Source organism: Anolis sagrei, chromosome X, assembly GCF_037176765.1.
Source record: "Anolis sagrei isolate rAnoSag1 chromosome X, rAnoSag1.mat, whole genome shotgun sequence".
NCBI classification, from domain to species: Eukaryota; Metazoa; Chordata; class Lepidosauria; order Squamata; family Dactyloidae; genus Anolis; species Anolis sagrei.
This window is the reverse complement of record NC_090034.1, coordinates 105,456,701-105,468,024: the sequence shown is the minus strand read 5'-3', so window position 1 is coordinate 105,468,024 and position 11,324 is coordinate 105,456,701. Positions and strand designations below refer to the sequence as shown.

At 47.6% G+C, this 11,324-nt stretch overlaps 1 protein-coding gene across 1 annotated transcript in view; it reads left to right on the top strand.

Moving 5' to 3' along the window:
* Positions 1-10,700, top strand: part of LOC132780893 (leucine-rich repeat and fibronectin type III domain-containing protein 1-like protein) — a 91,234-nt gene extending 80,534 nt beyond the window's left edge. Inside the window, exons 5-6 of the mRNA XM_067461083.1 lie at positions 3,370-3,538; positions 10,406-10,700. The gene's annotated coding sequence lies outside the window, so the exon portion shown is untranslated. The remainder of the gene's footprint in view (positions 1-3,369; positions 3,539-10,405) is intronic.
* Positions 10,701-11,324: the final 624 nt, after the last annotated feature.

The following is an 11,324-nucleotide window of genomic DNA, read 5'->3' as shown; positions in this document are numbered from 1 at the left end:
TGAAGGAGCTCAGTGTGAAGAAATGTTTCCAAGCTCCACAAATGAAAGGCGAAGAAATACCACTAATATATCTCCTTAATAAAGCAGGCTAATATATTAAACAGGCGGTCCTTTGGAGTCTCTGACTTCGATGGTTTCTAAGCAAAGTCTGGGTGGCCATCTGTCGGGAGGGTTTGGATGCATTGCAGTGGGGTTGGACCGGATGACCCTTGGGGCCTCTTCCCACCATATGAATTTAGAGTATGTGGACACCATTTGCAGCATATTCAGACCGATTGCATGCATAACTTTGTGCAGAAACCAATAAGCCATGCGCACTTGCGCAGCTTTCCTGTTTCTGTTGAAAGAATAATATTTTGGGATGGAATTGTCAAGGATGCTTTTGCAAAACATAACCAAAGAGATGGATGTATCCATCCACACAGGAAGAATTTCCCAATCGCAAACGTTGCTCCAAAACTGTGCAGAAATCTTTTGGAGTTGTTTTTTTGGGGTGGCACCGGTCCTCCTTTGGAGTTGTTTTTTGGGATGGCACCTGTCCTCTTAGAATCATAGAATCCAAGAGTTGGAAGAGACCTCATGGGCCATCCAGTCCATTCTGCCAAGAAGCAGGAATATTGCATTCAAATCACCCCTGACAGATGGCCATCCAGCCTCTGTTTAAAAGCTTCCAAAGAAGGAGCCTCCACCACACTCCGGGGCAGAGAGTTCCACTGCTGAACGGCTCTCACAGTCAGGAAGTTCTTCCTCATGTTCAGATGGAATCTCCTCTCTTGTAGTTTGAAGCCATTTTCCGCATCCTAGTCTCCAGGGAAGAAGAAAACCAGCTTGCTCCCTCCTCCTCCCTGTGGCTTCCTCTCACATATTTATACATGGCTATCATATCTCCTCTCAGCCTTCTCTTCTTCAGGCTAAACATGCCCAGCTCCTTAAGCCGCTCCTCATAGGGCTTGTTCTCCCCTGATCATTTTAGTTGCCATTCTCTGGACACATTCCAGCTTAGAGTCAATATCTCTCTTGAATTGTGGTGCCCAGAATTGGACACAATATTCCAGGTGTGGTCTAACCAAAGCAGAATAGAGCATGGGGAGCATGACTTCCCTAGATCTAGACACTAGGCTCCTATTGATGCAGGTCAAAATCCCATTGGCTTTTGAAATTGTTCTTTGGTGTGGCGCACTGGTCCTCTTTTGGAATTGTTGTTTGGGGTGCCACCGGTCCTCTTCTGGAGTTGTTTGTGGTGGCACCAGTCCTCTTTTGGGGTTGTTATTTGGGGCGGCACCAGTTCTCTTTTGGAGTTGTTGTTCGGGGTGGCACCAGTCCTCTTCTGGAGTTGTTGTTTGGGGTGCCACCTGTCCTCTTTTGGAGTTGTTGTTTGGGGTGCCACCTGTCCTCTTTTGGAGCTGTTTTCTAGGGTGCCACCTGTCCTCTTTTGGAACTGTTTTCTGGGGTGCCACCTGTCCTCTTTTGGTGCTGTTTTTGGGGTGCCATCGGTCCTCTTCTGGAGTTGTTTTTTTGGGGTGGCACCAGTGCTCTTTTAGAGTTGTTTTTGGGGTGGCACCAGTCCTCTTCTGGAGTTGTTGTTTGGGGTGCCACCTGTCCTCTTTTGGAGTTGTTGTTTGGGGTGCCACCTGTCCTCTTTTGGAGCTGTTTTCTAGGGTGCCACCTGTCCTCTTTTGGTGCTGTTTTTGGGGTGCCATTGGTCCTCTTCTGGAGTTGTTTTTTTGGGGTGGCACCAGTGCTCTTTTAGAGTTGTTTTTGGGGTGGCACCAGTCCTCTTTTGGAGTTGTTTTTTGGGGTGGCACCAGTCCTCTTTTGGTGTTGTTTTTTGGGGTGGCACCAGTCCTCTTTTGGAGTTGTTTTTTGGGGTGGCACCAGTCCTCTTTTGGTGTTGTTTTTTGGGGTGGCACCAGTCCTCTTTTGGAGTTGTTATTTGGGGTGGCACCAGTCCTCTTTTGGAGTTGTTATTTGGGGTGCCACCTGTCCTCTTTTGGAGTTGTTGTTTGGGGTGCCACCTGTCCTCTTTTGGAGCTGTTTTCTAGGGTGCCACCTCTCCTCTTTTGGAACTGTTTTCTGGGGTGCCACCTGTCCTCTTTTGGTGCTGTTTTTGGGGTGCCACCGGTCCTCTTCTGGAGTTGTTTTTTTGGGGTGGCACCAGTGCTCTTTTAGAGTTGTTTTTGGGGTGGCACCAGTCCTCTTTTGGAGTTGTTGTTTGGGGTGGCACCAGTCCTCTTTTGGAGTTGTTATTTGGGGTGGCACCAGTCCTCTTTTGGAGTTGTTATTTCGGGTGGCACCAGTCCTCTTTTGGAGTTGTTATTTAGGGTGGCACCAGTCCTCTTTTGAAGTTGTTTTTTTGGGTGGCACCAGTTCTCTTTTGGAGTTGTTATTTGGGGTGGCATGAGCCCTCTTTTGGCGTTGTTATTTGGGGTGGCACCAGTCCTCTTTTGGAGCTGTTGTTTGGGGTGGCACCAGTCCTCTTTTGGAGTTGTTTTTTGGGATAGCACCCGTCCTCTTATGGAGTTGTTGTTTGGGGTGCCACCGGTCCTCTTTTGGAGTTGTTGTTTGGGGTGGCACCAGCCTTCTTCTGGAGTTGTTGTTTGGGGTGGCACCAGTCCTCTTTTGGAGTTGTTGTTTGGGGTGGCACCAGTTCTCTTTTGGAGATGTTGTTTGGGGTGGCACTGGTCCTCTTTTGGAGTTGTTATTTGGGGTGGCACCGGTCCTCTTCTGGAGTTGTTGTTTGGGGTGGCACCAGTCCTCTTTTGGAGTTGTTATTTGGGGTGGCACCAGTCCTCTTTTGTAGTTGTTTTTTGGGGTGACACCAGTCCTCTTTTAGGGTTGTTGTTTGGGGTAGCACCAGTCCCTTTTGGAGCTGTTGTTTGGGGTGCCACCTGTCCTCTTTTGGAGCTGTTTTCTAGGGTGCCACCTGTCCTCTTTTGGAACAGTTTTCTGGGGTGCCACCTGACCTCTTTTGGAGTTGTTGTTTGGGGTGCCACCGTTCCTCTTCTGGAGTTGTTGTTTGGGGTGCCAACAGTCCTTTGTTGGAGTTGTTGTTTAGGATGGCACCAGACCTCTTTTAGGGTTGTTGTTTGGGGTGGCACCAGCTTTCATCCTTCTTTGGCTGAAAACTTTGTAAAACTACAACATCCGTAGTTCCGTAGCACTCAGGGATCACAACTCGAGTGTTCCCAAACTGCATTCATTGTACTGAGGCTCAACCAGAGTAGACACAATGAAGAGTGGGTTGACACATAGGTAAACCCCACTAATGGGTCTATGTATCCAAACTAGGAAGATTGAGATCACTGGCTTCCAAAGTCTCCCAAAGTGACTGAATCTCTCTCTCTCTATTTTCTCCATTTGCCCCCTCAGATTGGTGTGTCTGCAAACATCCCCTCCTGCACCACCTTCTGGTTTCCTGGCTCCGCACTTTGGCAGGTCGAAAGCGGGACCCCCAAATGTGCCAATCGGTGTCGGATCGGGTCCCCCTGCGAGGGTTGCGGCAGGGTTGCCAGGAGGGGACAAAGCAGGAGGATGGAAGGTGAGTTGGGACTTCATGCGAGACACAGAGTAGACAAAAAGTGCTTCATAATAGCCTCGTGATGTCATAAATACTTTGGAAGCATCAAAAAGGTTATTTTATTTTGTTCACAATCATAGTATCAAGAATCATAGAGTTGGAAGAGACCACAAGGGCCATCTAGACCAACCCCTTACCATGCAGGAAAAGCACAATCAAAGTATCCCTGACAGATGGCCATCTAGCCTCATAATCCAGAGATCAATCACAGCTATAAAATATCAATGCAATGTGGTGAAGAACGCATGCCATCTAATGTATTGTTGCAGCCTACTCTATCATGGAGTTTCCTTGCTGCAAATTATTATTATTATTATTATTATTATTATTATTATTATTATTATTCTAGGACCTGACAAGTCCAAACATGGAGCTGTCACTCCTGCCAAGTGATCCCCTGGCATCTTGACACCTTTGTTTGTAGCGGATTTTAGAAACCTGCAAGATGGACGGGGGACATCCGCAGGAAGTTTATTTTTAATTGACTCTCCAAAATGCGCTGGACCTCATAAGCAGCGATGCAGATATCTGAATGTGCACCCAAGTAGATTTCTTATTATCCCTCCTCACCTTCCTGTAAATTCAAGCTCTGTTTAATTTCATAAACATCAGAACAAAGGAATGCTTGCAGAGAGTTCTCAGTGTAATTGCTTTCCAATTGTGCTTCCATTTAGCCACCTCCATTTGTTTACATTCCTGATCAGCTGTTTTGGGATTTTAAAATGTAGACATGCACTGGAGCAGTCCACAACGGGATATAGGAAGGAAGTCACGTGGTTTCCTTGAGTGCAGGGATATACAGTCATGCAAGTATGTGCATCCTTTGGGTGAAATTAGATTTTAAGTGCAACAATTCAACATCTTTCTCAGCTGTCAATGCAAATCACCGCACATTTTCACTGAACGTCATTTAGCTGCCCCCTCTTTTATCCCAGTTTCTTCTGATATTTTGGACCTGTGTAGAAGGCCGTAAGACTCCGGGTGGCCAGGGTTTTGAATCTTTATCCAGCCATGAAAACTGATGGGTTGGCCTTGGGCAAGTCACACTGTCTCAGCCTCAGAGGAAGGCAAAGGCATTGTGAAAGGGACCTCAGAGTCTTGGCTGAATATGAGGCAATAGTGTGATGTGGTGGCAAAAACTGCAGGGTGTTCCATAGTGGAGGGGCCACCACTGAGAAGGCCCTGTTCCTCGTCCCCGCCAAACAAACTTGTGACGAAGGCAGGACCAAGAGCAGGGCCTCCCCAGACGATCTTAAAGTTCTCGATGGTTCGTAAGGAGAGATACGTTCAGACAGGTAAATTGGGCAGTGTAGATCCAGCCTAGGCAGGGTATTCCATAGGTGAGGGGCCACCACTGAGAAGGCCCCGTCTCTCGTCCCCGCCAAACAAACTTGTGACGAAGGCGGGACCGAGAGCAGGGCCTCCCCAGACGATCTTAAAGTTCTCGATGGTTCGTAAGGGGAGATACGTTCAGACAGGTCAATTGGGCAGTGTAGATCCAGCCTAGGCAGAGTGTTCCATAGCCAAGGGGCCACCACAGAGAAGTCCTTGTGTCTCGTCCCCGCCAAACGAACTTGTGACGAAGGCGGGACTGAGAAGGGGAGATATGTTCAGATAGGTAAATTGGGCCGTGTAGATCCAGCCTAGGCAGGGCGTTCCGTAGCTGAGGGGCCACCACTGAGAAGGCCCTGTCTCTCGTCCCTGCCAAATATACTTGTGACGAAGGCGGGACCAAGAGCAGGGCCTCCCCAGAAGATCTTAAAGTTCTCGATGGTTCGTAAGGGGAGATCCGTTCAGACAGGTAAATTGGGCAGTGCAGATCCAGCCTAGGCAGGGTGTTCCATAGCCGAGGGGCCATCACTGAGAAGGCCCTGTCTCTCGTCCCGCCAAACGTACTTGTGACGAAGGCGGGACCGAGAACATGGCCTCCCCAGGCGATCTTAAAGTTCTCGATGGTTTGTAAGGGAAGATATGTTCAGACAGGTAAATTGGGAAGTGTAGATCCAGCCTAGGAAGGGTGTTCCATAGCCGAGGGGCCACCACAGAGAAGACCCTGTCTCTCGTCCCCACAAACGTACTTGTGACGAAGGCAGGACCGAGAGCAGGGCCTCCCCAGATGATCTTAAAGTTCTCAATGGTTCGTAAGGAGAGATACATTCAGACAGGTAAATTGGGCAGTGTAGATCCAGCCTAGGCAGGGTGTTCCATAGCGGAGGGGCCACCACAGAGAAGGCCCTGTCTCTCGTCCCCGCCAAACGAACTTGTGACGAAGGCGGGACCGAGAGAAGGGCCTCCCCAGACGATCGTAAAGTTTTCGATGGTTCGTAAGGGGAGATTTATCTGTCTGCAGCTAAATTGGGCCGTGTAGATCCAGCCTAGGCAGGGTGTTCCATAGTCGAGGGGCCACCACTGAGAAGGCCCTGTCTCTCGTCCCCACCAAATGTACTTGTGACGAAAAATTCCATCTACACATTAGGAATAACTTCCTGAAGGTCAGAGCAATGTTCAGTAGTGGAACATGGAGTCCCCTTCTCTGGATGGCCATCTGTCGGGAGTGCTTTGATGGTGCCTTCCCACCGTTTTATAGCAGTGAGCCGTAGCAGTTCAAGTGGTGTCAAACTGCATTCAGACTGCAATATAGTCGCACCCGTAGCTTTTAATAAGCCGCAAAATTGGCACTGTATATAGGCATACGTGGGAAATGCATAAAAGCTCTTTGGTCCCCAGCTTGTGTTTATTGAAGGAAACTAAACTAGCAATTAGAGGGGAAAAATGGTTGTTATATGGTGTTGCTTCTGGAAATCCACTTTGAGATACGGCAGCAAGGCAAGCTTAACTTCGTTTACATTCCCCCTCAAGCTGGCTGTTTATGGCTGCAGATGCGCCGGGAGCCATAAGGGAGGCATAAAGGAGGAAGGCAGATAACGACGCAACCTTTTTGGAGGAAAGAAGAAGGATTGCTATCGATGTGCATCGCAGGCATCGGAATTCATCATTATTTTGTTTCCTCAAAGGAAACAACACATCGTTTTAGCAATTTCCTTTTTAATCAATCCATCACTTCATTTATCTCCAGGCTTTTCCCCAACAGGAGGGTTTGGGCTTTCGAAAAAAATACGAGTAAAACTGCATATCGCTCTGACGGAAAAAACCCTCAAAAGTTAAGATGAAAGAATATTAAACTGCCTATGGAACTGTCACCTATAGAAATAATGGTGATTGACGCCACTTTAATTGCCACGGTTCAGTGCTATGCTATCCTGGGAGTTGTCGTTTTGCAAAGTCTATAGCCAAAGGAAGCTGGTACTTTACAAAACTACTTATCCCAGGATTCTATAGCATTGAGCCAAAGGCAGTTAAAGGAGTATCGAGCTTGATTAATTCTGTAGAACAGATGTGGTCATGGCTCAATGCTATGGAATCCTGGGAGTTGTAGTTTTGCAAGGTCTTGAGCCAAAGAAAGTGGGGACCTTGCTAAACTACATATCTCAGGATTCTATAGCATTGAGTCAGTTAAAGGAGTGTCAGGATGGATTCATTCTGCAGTATAGATGTGGCCATGGCTCAATGCTATGGAATCCTGGGATAAGTAGTTTTGCAAGGTCTTGAGCCAAAGAAAGTGGGGACCTTGCTAAACTACATATCTCAGGATTCTATAGCATTGAGTCAGTTAAAGGAGTGTCAGGCTGGATTAATTCTGCAGTATACATATGGCCATGGCTCAATGCTATGGAATCCTAGGAGTTGTTGTTTTGCAAGTTCTTGAATCAAAGAAACCAAGAACCTTGCCAAACTACATATCTCAGGATTCTATAGCATTGAGTCAGTTAAAGGAGTGTCGGGCTGGATTAATTCTGTAGTATACATATGGCCATGGCTCAATGCTATGGAATCCTGGGAGTTGTCATTTTGCAAGGTCTTGAATCAAGAAACCAAGAACCTTGCAAAACTACATATCCCAGGATTCTATAGCATTGAGCCAAAAGCAATTAAAGGTGTGTCAAACTGTACTAATTCTGCAGTATAGATGTGCCCATGGCTTAATTCTATGGAATCCAGGGAGTCGAAGTTTTGCAAGGTCTATAGCCAAAGGAAGCTGGTACTTTATCAAACTACATATCCCAGGATTCTATAGCATGAAGACAGTTAAAGTAGTGTCAGGTTACATACATTCTACAGTGTAGATGAACCCATGGCTTAATGCTACAGAATCCTCTGAGTTGAAGTTTTGCAAGATCTAAAAGAAGCTGGTACTTTAACAAACTACATATCCCAGGATTCTATAGCATGGAGTGAAGACAGTTAAAACAGCGTCAGGTTACATACATTCTACAGTGTAGATGAACCCATGGCTCAATGCTATGGAATCCAGGGAGTCGTAGTTTTGCAAGGTCTTGAGCCAAAGGAAGCGGGGACCTTGCCAAGCTACATATCCCAGGATTCTATAGCATTGTGCCAAAGGCAGGCAAAGGAGTGCCAGGCTACATTAATTCTACAGTGTAGATGTGCCCATGGCTCAATGCTATGGAATCCTAGGAGTTGTAGTTTTGCAAGGTCTATAGCCAAAGGAAGCTGGTACTTTACCAAACTACATATCCCAGGATTCTATAGCATTTAGTGATGATAAAGTAGTGTCAGGTTACATACATTCTACAGTGTAGAGGAACCCATGGCTCAATGCTATGGAATCCAGGGAGTCGTACTTTCGCAAGGTCTATAGCCAAAGGAAGCTAGACTTTACCAAACTACCTATCCCAGGGTTCTGTAGCATTGAGTGAAGATAGTTAAAGTATTGTCAGGCTACATCAATTCTACAGTGTAGATGTACCCATGGCTTGTAGTTTCACAAGGCCTTTTTGCCACAGAAGTGCAAACTACAACTCCCAGGAGTCCATAGCATTGAGCCAAGGCGGTCGAAGTCGTACCAAACTTCATTAATACTCTGTAATAAAATTTGAAAAAATGTCTGTGCCTTGTTTGAAAGTGTTATTTCCTGTTTAATTGTGCGGTTCTTATTTTGAAAGTAGTTGTTCCACTTTAGAAGCTTTGTTTTTGTGGCTGCCACAAATTATGACCTCCATAGAGAGCTGGACAGGGGGAGTGTGACCCTGTTGGTTCTCTTGGACATCTCAGCGGCTTTCGATACCATCGATCATGGTATCCTTCTGGGACGACTCTCTGGGATGGGTCTCGGGGGCAGGGTTTTGTCGTGGCTCCGATCCTTCCTGGAGGGTCGATCCCAGATGGTGAAGTTGGGAGACACCTGCTTGGACCCCTGGCCTTTGACCTGTGGGGTCCCGCAAGGCTCTATTCTGTCTCCCATGCTTTTTAACATCTACATGAAACCACTGGGAGAGGTCATCTGGAGTTTTGGAGTTGGGTGCCACCTCTATGTGGATGACACGCAACTCTACTACTCATTTCCACCCAATTCCAAGGAGGCCTCTCGGGTCCTGGACGAATGCCTGGCCGCTGTGTCAATCTGGATGAGGAGGAACAAGCTGAAGATCAATGCCGACAAGACAGAGGTCCTCCTGGTCGATCGTAAGCAGGATCTGGGTATAGGGTGGCTACCTGTGTTGGATGGGGTTACACTCCCCCTGAAGCCGCAGGTCCGCAGTTTGGGAGTCCTCTTGGATTCATCGCTCACGCTTGAGGCTCAGGCGTCGGCGGTGTCCGGGAGGGCTTTTGCACAATTGAGACTCGTGCGCCACCTGCGACCGTACCTCGCGAAGGCTGATCTGGCCGGGGTGCTCCATGCTTTGGTCACCTCCAGATTGGACTACTGTAATGCGCTCTACATGGGGCTGCCCTTGAAAACGGTTCGGAAGTTCCAACTGGTCCAACGGGCAGCGGCCAGGATGTTAACTGGTGCTCCCTACAGAGAGAGGTCAACCCTTCTGTTCAAGGAGCTCCACTGGGTGCCGTTTATTTTCCGAGCCCAATTCAAGGTGCAGGTGCTTACCTACAAAGATCTAAACGGTTTGGGACCATCCTACCTGCGTGACCGTATCTCTGTCTACGAACCCACACGTTCACTTCGGTCATCTGGAGAGGCCCTGCTCGTGATCCCGCCTGCGTCGCAAGCGCGTTTGGTGGGGACACGAGACAGGGCCTTTTCTGTGGTGGCCCCCGACTCTGGAACACCCTCCCCAAAGACCTTAGACAGGCCCCTACATTGGCAGTCTTCAGAAAGAACTTGAAGACCTGGCTGTTCTGATGTGCCTTCCCAGAATAGGAAATCTCCAATACCAAGTCCAGAAGCACTTTATTAGAACTATGATTGCTGCACATTGCACACTGCACTTGCCCTATAAGCCTTATACACCACCTGTCACATCAGCACTTTTAATTCCTGTACCCTTACTCTGGCCCGGCCTAGTTTTATTGTGTCTTAGTGTATTGTTTATTGCTTGTTGTTTAATATTGCTTTAACTGTTTTTAATTTGCTTTAGGTTGTGTATTGTTATGTTGTGTGTTGAGGCCTTGGCCTTTGTAAGCCGCATTGAGTCCTTCGGGAGATGCTAGCGGGGTACAAATAAAGTTTAATAATAATAATAATAATAATAATAATAATAATAAGTGGAATTGGTTGAGACACGATGAGATAGCCCTTGAAAAACTATAGCAAAATGTGCTGCAGGATATCCCTCCTGCAACAACAAAGTTTTGGTAGTTTAATAAACTTTCCCTCTGTGTTTATGATAGAACCAATTAGGAAATGGCATTGATAACCCAGGAACAATCGTGTAATTCCCACACTGTGTTGTGTAGAGAGGCCCTTCTTGGAATCTCCGAATTTAAAGCAACCCTTTTTCTTCCTTTCAGGTCAAATCTCCGGGCTCCACACCTTTCTTCGGGTCTTCTTCCGCCATGGTTCTTCTGCCCATCCCCAGCGGATCCTCGTTCACGACTCTTGTGCGAAAGGGGGTCGGGGTCTCCATGCCGGACGAGGGGAGGGGTCCCGTCCAACTCGCACGATTCCCGCTGGCACCACCGTTTCTACTGGACTCACTCGCGGGCCTCTCTCTCTCTTCCTCTCTTTTTCTTTTCTACAGAGCTCTTCTTTCTGTTTTTCTAAACCAAGTCTGCAATTTTTTCTAATAAAGGGAGTTGGAAACAAGTGTTGGATGTTGTGACCCCCCCCCAATATAATAATTTATTAATTGTATTGCATTTCTAACAAAACAAAACAAACAAACAGACAAAACGCAAAGTTTGCAAGCTTGGTAGTGGATTAAATGTCCTCTGACCAGTATCTGGCCACGTGGAGTGCTTCTGGTGTTGCCGCAAGGAGGTCCTCCCTTGGGCATGTGGCAGGGCTCAGGGTGCATTGCAGCAGGTGGTCAGTGGTTTGCTCCTCTCCACACTCGCATGTTGCGGACTCCACTGTGTGGCCCCATTTGTTAAGGTTGGCTCTGCATCTCGTGGTGCCAGAGCGCAGTCTATTCAGCGCCTTCCAAGTCGCCCAGTCCTCTGTGTGGCCAGGGGGGAGTCTCTCATATGGTATCACCCATGGATTGAGGTGCTGGGTTTGAGCCTGCCACTTTTGGACTCTCGCTTGCTGAGGTGTTCCAGCGAGTGTCTCTGTAGATCTAAGAAAACTATTTCCTGATTTAAGTCACTGATGTGCTGGCTGATACCCAAACAAGGGATGAGCTGGAGATGTCTCTGCCTTGGTCCTTTCACTATCAGCTGCTACTTCCTGGCGGATGTCAGGTGGTGCAATACCGGCAAAGCAGTGTAA